This window comes from Triticum urartu, chromosome 3A, assembly GCF_056163025.1.
Source record: "Triticum urartu cultivar PI428250 chromosome 3A, HENAU_Tu73, whole genome shotgun sequence".
Lineage (NCBI taxonomy): Eukaryota > Viridiplantae > Streptophyta > Magnoliopsida > Poales > Poaceae > Triticum > Triticum urartu.
Window position 1 is genome coordinate 327,347,758 of NC_141875.1, and position 8,148 is coordinate 327,355,905.

General features: G+C 47.8%; 2 pseudogenes; both read right to left on the bottom strand.

Moving 5' to 3' along the window:
* Positions 1–2,297: 2,297 nt before the first annotated feature.
* On the bottom strand, positions 2,298–2,894 carry LOC147979600 (secreted RxLR effector protein 161 pseudogene; annotated as a pseudogene).
* A 3,103-nt stretch (positions 2,895–5,997) lies between these two features.
* On the bottom strand, positions 5,998–7,121 carry LOC147979601 (uncharacterized; annotated as a pseudogene).
* Between the last annotated feature and the right edge of the window lie 1,027 nt (positions 7,122–8,148).

An 8,148-nucleotide genomic window follows, 5' to 3' on the forward strand; every position in this document is an offset into this window, starting at 1 on the left:
TATTTTCTCTAGTGCCAGTGTTTCCGTCATTTGAGCGACGAGGCTTAGAGCGGCGTTTAGGGCGCCAATGCTTGGACTGTGTCTCAGAAGGTTTATTCGCAACTCGATCTCCTTTGTCATCGCCGCTAGCTTTTTTAGGTGTGTCGACCATGTACACATCGTACGAAGAGGTGGCCGTCCAACGTCCAGTGAACATCGGGTCTTGGCCTTGCTCCATGTCGGCATCGTTGTCCATACCGTCGATGTCTTTGGAGCCATAATCAAGCACGTCGGTTAAGTCATCGACGGTGGCTATGAAGTGGGTGGCAGGTGGGAAGCGAAATTCCCCGTTATCAGCCTCTAGTTTGAACCGAACATAGTCCGGCAGTGAGTCCTTCTCCAAGGACAAGTTCTTTAAAGAGTTTAGCACATCAACCAAAGGTGAGTGCTAGAAGATGTTTGCGACGCTAAATTCAAAAATCGATAACTGATCCAGCTCGGTGTCCGCAGGCGTATCCGGTCCGGGACTTATAGCCGGAGACGAGTCCGGAATTCCATTGACGCAAAGATTGCGGGGTGCCGAGTCCGTGTATGGCTCCAACGCCGTAGACTCGGTGGCCTCGGATGGCACGATCTGCTCTGGTTCTAAGGACGTTGCAGCAATAAGGGCCATCTCCTGGGTGTGATCCGATGACAGATTTAAGTCATGTTCATCGGGGTGAGGGGGAGTGATCGCTGCAGTCTCAAATCCATTGAAGATCAAGTCTCCACAGATATCCGCGACGTAGTTCAAGCTTCCAAATCTGACCTGGTGGCCAGGGGTGTAGCTATCGATCAGCTCCAGATGGCCAAGCAAGTTAGCCCGTAGTACGAAGCCGCCAAACATGAAAATCTGTCCGGGAAGGAAGGTTTCTCCTTGGAAAGCGTCACTATAGACGATTGAAGGGGCCATCGAACCCTTTGTTGACGGCACAGTGGAACTCTCAATGAAAGCACCAATGTCAGAGTCAAAACCAGCGGATCTCAGGTAGGGGGTCGCGAACTGTGCGTATAGGATCGATGGTAACAGGAGACAGGGGACACAATGTTTACCTAGGTTCGGGCCCTCTCTATGGAGGTAATACCCTACGTCCTGCTTGATTGATATTGATGAATATGGGTGTTACAAGAGTTGATCTACCACGAGATCGTAATATCTAAACCCTAGAAGTCTAGCCTATATGACTATGGTAATGAATGTATCCTTTCCGGACTAACCCCTCCGGTTTATATAGACACCGAGGGGATCTAGGGTTTACATAGAGTCGGTTACATAAGAAGGAATCTTCATAGTCGGTCACCAAACTTTCCTTCCATGCCAAGGAGAGTCCAATCCGGACACAGGTACAGTCTTCGGCCTTCATGTCTTCACGGCCCACCAGTCCGGCCCATGGATAACAGGCCGGACACCCGAGGACCCCTTAGTCCAGGACTCCCTCCGGAGCGAGGAATCCCATAGAGGCAGCATCGATGGTGCAAGGAAACCTAGGGCGCGCGAGGGTACGGGAGGAGAAGGCCTGGTCGTTCGTGTTACGCAACTCCGCCGGCGAGTCTGGTCCGAGGTTGCGCAGCAAGAGCGAGCGTCGTAGACGAAGTAGTCGAACACGCAAAAGTAGATGAACACAGGGAAGTATGGAAGAGACAATCTTTATTAATCAATGATCAAGCCACCCTTTGTGGTGGACCCGGTTTCCCAACACTCCCCCTTGGGTAATTATCTGTATATCCATGCCTCAAAACTCTAAAAAACCCAATGGGAAAAATATGGAAAAAGAGCACACGGTATATGTTGTTGTATTGCATGAATTGCCTCATCAAAAACCTCGTGTGAGAAACATCAGGAAAACTTATTCAAGGGAAAAAGAGTACAATCCACTCAATCATCAAGTTGATTACTCGATTATCAGGATCAAGATTTTAACGACGTGTTTGTGAAGTTTCTCCCCCTGAACCTTGCATCTCTCTAAGTCTCATCATACCAATCGCACACACCTCTCTAAGGTTGATGTCGGTAACAATTTAGTGAACATATCAGCAAGATTGTCACATGACTTAGTATGCAAAACTCTCACCTCGTTCAACTGTTGCAGCTCATGTGCATAGAAGAACTTGGGACTAATATTCTTTGTGAGGTACTCTTCACATAACCCATCCGGACTTGTGCAACACAAGCAGCATTATCTTCATAGATAATGGTAGGGGTTTGTATGGTGTTCAGCCCACATGTTCGCTGAATGTGGCCGATCATCCGCCAAAGCAATACACATTATTTTGACGCTTCAAGACATGATTTCTGAGTGGTTCGTGGAAGTCGACACAAGAGTTTGCTTGGACGATTTCCAGGAAAACGTAGTTCTACCACAAAGGAAAACATATCCAGTCTGTAATTTGCTATCATGCAGGTCCGATAGGTACCCAACATCGGCATAGCCTATAATAGATAGGTCTTGATTCCTTTTATAAAACAGACCAAGATCTTTGGTCCCTTGCAGGTAACGGAAGACGACCATGACACCTTTCCAATGTCTCTTGGTAGGTTCAGAACTGTACCTAGCAAGCAAATTGACAGCGAACGCAATGTCTGGCCGTGTACAGTTTGCGAGGTACATGAGTGCTCCAACTGCACTCAAGTAAGGAACCTCTAGTCCCAGAGTTTTCTCCCCCTCGTCCTTTTGCCTGAACGGCTCCTTGTCTGGCTGTAAAGATCCTCCGACCATCGGGGTCTTAGAAGGATATGCCTTATCAAATCCAAATCTTTCCAACACCTTCTGGGTGTAGGCCGACTGGTGCACTAGAATCCCATCAGGGGAATGTTCAAGTTGCAGACTTAGACAGAACTTGGTTTTACCCAAATCCTTCATCTTGAATTCCGACATCAGGTAGGAACTCACTTCCTCAATATTCTCAGGCGTACCGATTATGTTTAAATCGTCCACGTACACCGAGATTATACAGAATCCATCTTGGGATAATCGTATAAATACACATGGGCAATCTTTATTGCTCGTGTAGCCTTTCTGATGAAGGCAATCTCTTAGGCGATTATACCACATTCTACGAGGCTGTCTGAGTCCGTATAGTGCCTTTTCAAGTTGAACACTTTATAGACTCCTATTTGCTCTATCATGGTTCGGAACAGGGATACCTTCAGGAACCTTCATGTATATGTTCGAATCCAAGTTTCCATACAGGTAAGCAGTGAAAACATCTATTAGTTTCATTTTCAAGCCCATGTTTACTGCCATCAAGATCAAGTATCTAAAGGTAACTCCATCCATGTCCGTGGAATAAGTCTCCTCAAAATCGACACCCGGTCGTTGAGTGAACCCTTGAGCGACGAGCCTTGCCTTTACCGCACTACCTTATTATTTTCATCTCTCTTTCGAACAAAAACCCACCTATGGCCAATAGGGCGAATGTGGGGAGGAGTTTGACAAACTGTTCCGAACACCTTCCTTCTATTGAGAGATAATAATTCGGCAGTAATTGCCTGCTGCCAATCTTTCCAATCCGACCTTTTCTTACAATCAGTGAGCGTGTTAGGCTCAGGGTCAAGATCTATGATTGAAGCAATTTTCGTAGCAAAGTTAATGTCGACAATCAACGTTGCTCAGTTCAGGGACTCCCCCATATAAATATAATTTATGGCCATTTTGTCATGGAGCGCATCCGATGCAAACACTTGCTCTACCAAATTTCCCATTATGGGAGCAAGGTCCTTTAGATTTCCCGCGCCGATGTGTGCGCACACATCTCCACTGGGAGTTTCCCCGATGGGAAAGTTTAAGTCCAGAATTTCGTGCACTGAATTTTCTGTACTTTTTCCAGGTCTCGACTGGCTCCCCATTTCACTTTTGGGCAAGGTTGTCAGAATCGTGATTCTGAATCGAATCGGAGCTCCGATGGTAGGATCGCAAATCGTAGAATCTTAACTATCAGGATCGTAGAAACGTAGATTCTAGAGACTAAAGTCGTAGAATCGGAGGGGTTAGTTTGGATCGCAAAGTCGTAGAATCGTACAATAGAATCGCGATTCTGACAACCTTGCTTTTGGGTACTTTGGCAATAGGCTGTAGTAAATCTCTCTTATTCTTTTTCGTCGGGCGTCCCCGAGTACTTGGGATTTGAGAAGCCGGATCTCTCGTCCTTTTAGGCCTTTGGATGGGGGCAGATATACCATCATTTTTCTTCGGTATTTCAACCCTTTCCTGTGCATTGCATGCGTGCAAATGGATTTTCTCACAGCCTTTAAGTCACTAAAGTGGTCAGGCAGTTGATTTTCTAATGACTGCAAATCTATTATCTTTTGGACTTCTCTCTCGGTCTCAGCAGTGCGCGGGTCATGAGCTTGGATTCCCATGGCTTGCCATGTGATTTCTCAACTTTTAGCATCAAGGGGTCGATTCTTTCCCCCTAAAGCCAGGAAAAAATCCTCGTCAAAAATGCAATCAGCAAAACGAGTCGTGTGATAGTCACCTGTCATGGGGTCCAGATACCTGATTATGGACAGAGTCTCATAACCAATGTATATCCTCGACTTACGGAGCGGGCCCATCACCGATCGCGGAGGTGGTGGTATTGGTACATATACCTGGCAACCGAACCTACGAAGGTGGGAATTTTTTGGTGCTGACCCTTGCGCAAGCTGAACAGGAGAGTGGATGTTGTAGGACGACGGTCTAAAGTTGATGAGATTGGCCGCGTGTAACACCGCATGGCCCCAACATGTAGTGGGTAAATTACAACCCTGAAGGAGCGGACGGGCAATGAATTTAATTATTTTAATCAATGCCTCGTCAAGTCCATTTTGTGTATGAACATGCGGTACTGAGTGCTCAACTTTGATTCCCATTGCCATGCAATAATCATCAAATGCCTTTGAAGTAAATTCTCCGGCATTGTCCATTCGAATAGACGTTATACGTTAATCAGGGAAATTATTCACATTTGTATGATCTGAGAGATCAAGTTTGCAAAGGCATGGTTCCATATTGACAGCAGGCAAATATTGGACCATTTAGAGGAAGCATCTATGAGCACCATGAAGTACTGAAACAGCCCCGTGAGGGGCTGAATTGGACCGCCTATGTCCCCTTGGATACGTTACAAGAATGCGGGGATTTCATCCCTCACCTTGATGGGCGATGGCCTAATGACTAACTTCCCCATGGCGCATGCAGAGCATACAAAATCATCGGGATTCAGGAAGTTCTTCACGTTAACATTATGACCATGCGAGTTGTTAATTATATTTCTCATCATCCTAAGTCTGGGGTGGCCTAACCTATCGTGCGAGAGGCAGAAGAGTTCAAAACTTCAAAAAATAGTCTTGAGGGTATTGTACATGGGCGGTGCTACTATTTTAGTGTAGTATAGCCCTGTGTCGAACGAAGGAAGACTTTCGATAACATGTTTACCATTTGCATCCCTCTTAGTGATGAGTAGGCACTCCTTGCCATTCTCATCATCAGTCTCAATATGAAAACCATTGGCGTGGATGTCTCTAAAGCTCAAAAGAGTACGAGTTGACTCCGGGTACAACAACACATCATTAATGATTAAAGTTGTTCCCATATGAAGTATAATAGTGGCTCGTCCGGAGCAAACTATGTGCGAACCGCAGCCAGCGATTGTCATAATACTTCCCGGAGATTTTTTTTATTAGACTGAAAGTACTCAGTTTCTCGTAAAATGGTATGTATGGTTGCGCTATCGGCAAGGCACGTTTCCTCCATTCAGGCGCCACACGCATTCTAAAATATGACATATAATTAATGTAATGAGGAAGACGCTACATCAATAATAAATGCACATATTCCAAAACATAACATACTATCATGAATAAATAATGGAATAAATGAATGATATGAATGTCATCCAATCGCCAAAGTAAAGAATAAGTTTATGCTCTCATTGAGCTTACAACCAAATCGAATTTATTTTATCAAATCACAGTATCATGATAACCAATGAGGTATGCTAAGTAGACTCGCTAAAGAAGCCATTTACTTCAGCCGCAATCTCCATACTAGTGAGTTGATCCTCCTTAGAAATCATCTTGGAGGCAGCATCAACATCTAGTTGCGGCACCGCCAAGGCGACCATGTGGTCAACCTCCATGGCAACGTGGGCATCACTAGATACCGCCAAAGCCGCCGCGATGGGCACCACGGGGGCCGCCTCTATGGGCGCAGGAGGGGGCATAGAGAACATCACGGGTGCCACCACGGGCGCCGGTGGTGCTCCCTCCTGAACCAAGGCAAGGTGCGTCTCACGTGCGTTTCGAGCCTTGTATGCATCAACAACCTCCTGTGGTGCGCGACACTGGCAGGAGAAATTCTCCAGTGAGCCACAATGGAAGCAGTCCTGAGGCCTCTGCCCCCCTTGACTGGCTTTTGCTGCTTAGCCGAGGCGGAGGGTTGAGGGCCCTTCTTCTTGCCCTTGCGGCCCCTCTTCTTCTGTTGAGCCTTGAGGACTTTGAGAGCATTCACCTCCTGGCGAGAACTCCCCCCAAGTGGTTGTGCGACAAAGTTCTTTTTCAGAACCTCGTCCTACGCCTCCGCCACCTGGAGGACGTCAATGAACTCTGAATACCTCGTGTAGTTGCCCTGTCAATAGTTCCATGAGGACTGGACCGCGTCAGGGTGGAAAGTGGAGAGGGTTTTCTCAATCTTCTGGGTGTCGGTAATCTCAGTACTACACAACCAAGGAGTCATACAAATCCGGTGTAGAGCCGAATTATACTCCCCAACTGTCTTGAAGTCCGCAAACCTCAGACGGATCCACTCTGCCTCTACATGTGGCCTCACAATGTACTTCAGCCGCTCAAACCACTGCTGGAGAGCGGTCCAAAGGCCAGAAGCACTTCGCTCAGCCATTTACTCGTCTTTCAGAGTAGGTGACAGGTGATGACGGAGAAAATGCAGAGCCTGCACATTCTCAATTTCAAACTTGGGATTAGTGGGGACCAACTGGGTCCCCTTACCGATCGCCCTTAGGAGGCTTTTGCCCTGGAGAAAGATCTCGCAGTCCGAGGACCATGACAGGTAGTTCAGCCCTGTCTGGGCCAACTCAGCAAACTCCTTGTTGACAATTCCTGCCATCTGCGATTTATGCAAAAATCATGAGATTACAACAGGTAATCTTTTGCATAAATACGATGTTGATAAACTTATTCAATAAAAATGACGTTCCATTATTTAAAACATGTTCTTATATGACTTACTTAATGATTAACAGTGCTAAACAATTAATCTACAGTAGTAAAAATCCTACAATAAAAACATGTTTACAAAATATAGCATTTTGAGCGCATTTCTTACGTGAAAATAGCCCAAAAATTGAGATCCCGAGACATTTTTAAGCCTAAAGTAGCATTTTAGCGAAAGCACACAGTTTCATGGGCTTCTACACGAAATATTATAGCAGGAATAAAATATGCGTAAAAGTAGAAAACTACAAGGGCTAAAATGTAAAGAATGGCGCGTGCGTGCAGTCCAGCTCGGTCCGGTTCGGCTGCAGGCCAAAAAAAGGGGCCGTCGGCCCATTTAGTGCGCACCAGTCGGCCCATCCGCTACTCTTTTTTTGGAGTTCCCATGGTCGCGGCCCGTCAGGGCCCAGTAACCCGCGCCAGTGTGGCCCAGGCGTTGCACTACCATCCAAGGGGGCGATAGTAGCTTTACCCTAGCACCCGAGCAACGCGGTGGCGGCGGCCACGGCACGCGGCACGACGTCAGCAGGACGCGCGGGCGGCGTCCATCGGGACGTGGCGACGAGCGCGCGCCAGCAGGGCTTGCCATGCCAACGGGACGTGCGGTGCATGCGTCAAGGGCTGGGCGGCGTCGCCAACAGGCCTGCACATGGACGACGGCCATGCACAGCGTCGCCCGATAGGGCAGATGCGGGCAGGAGCAGCGGGGGCGCGACGGCCCTCGGAGCAGCGCGATGCCAGCAAGGCACGATGGCTGTGCGTGCAGCGGGCACGCAAGCGCGGCCATGGCAGCCAGCAGGGCACGTGAGCGCGTGGCGGCGTGAGCGTGGAACGGGCACGGGAACGGCCAGCAGGGCCATGGCGACGCCGTCGACGGCTTGGCACAATGTCATTTGGACGTCAGCCTCGGGATGTAGGTC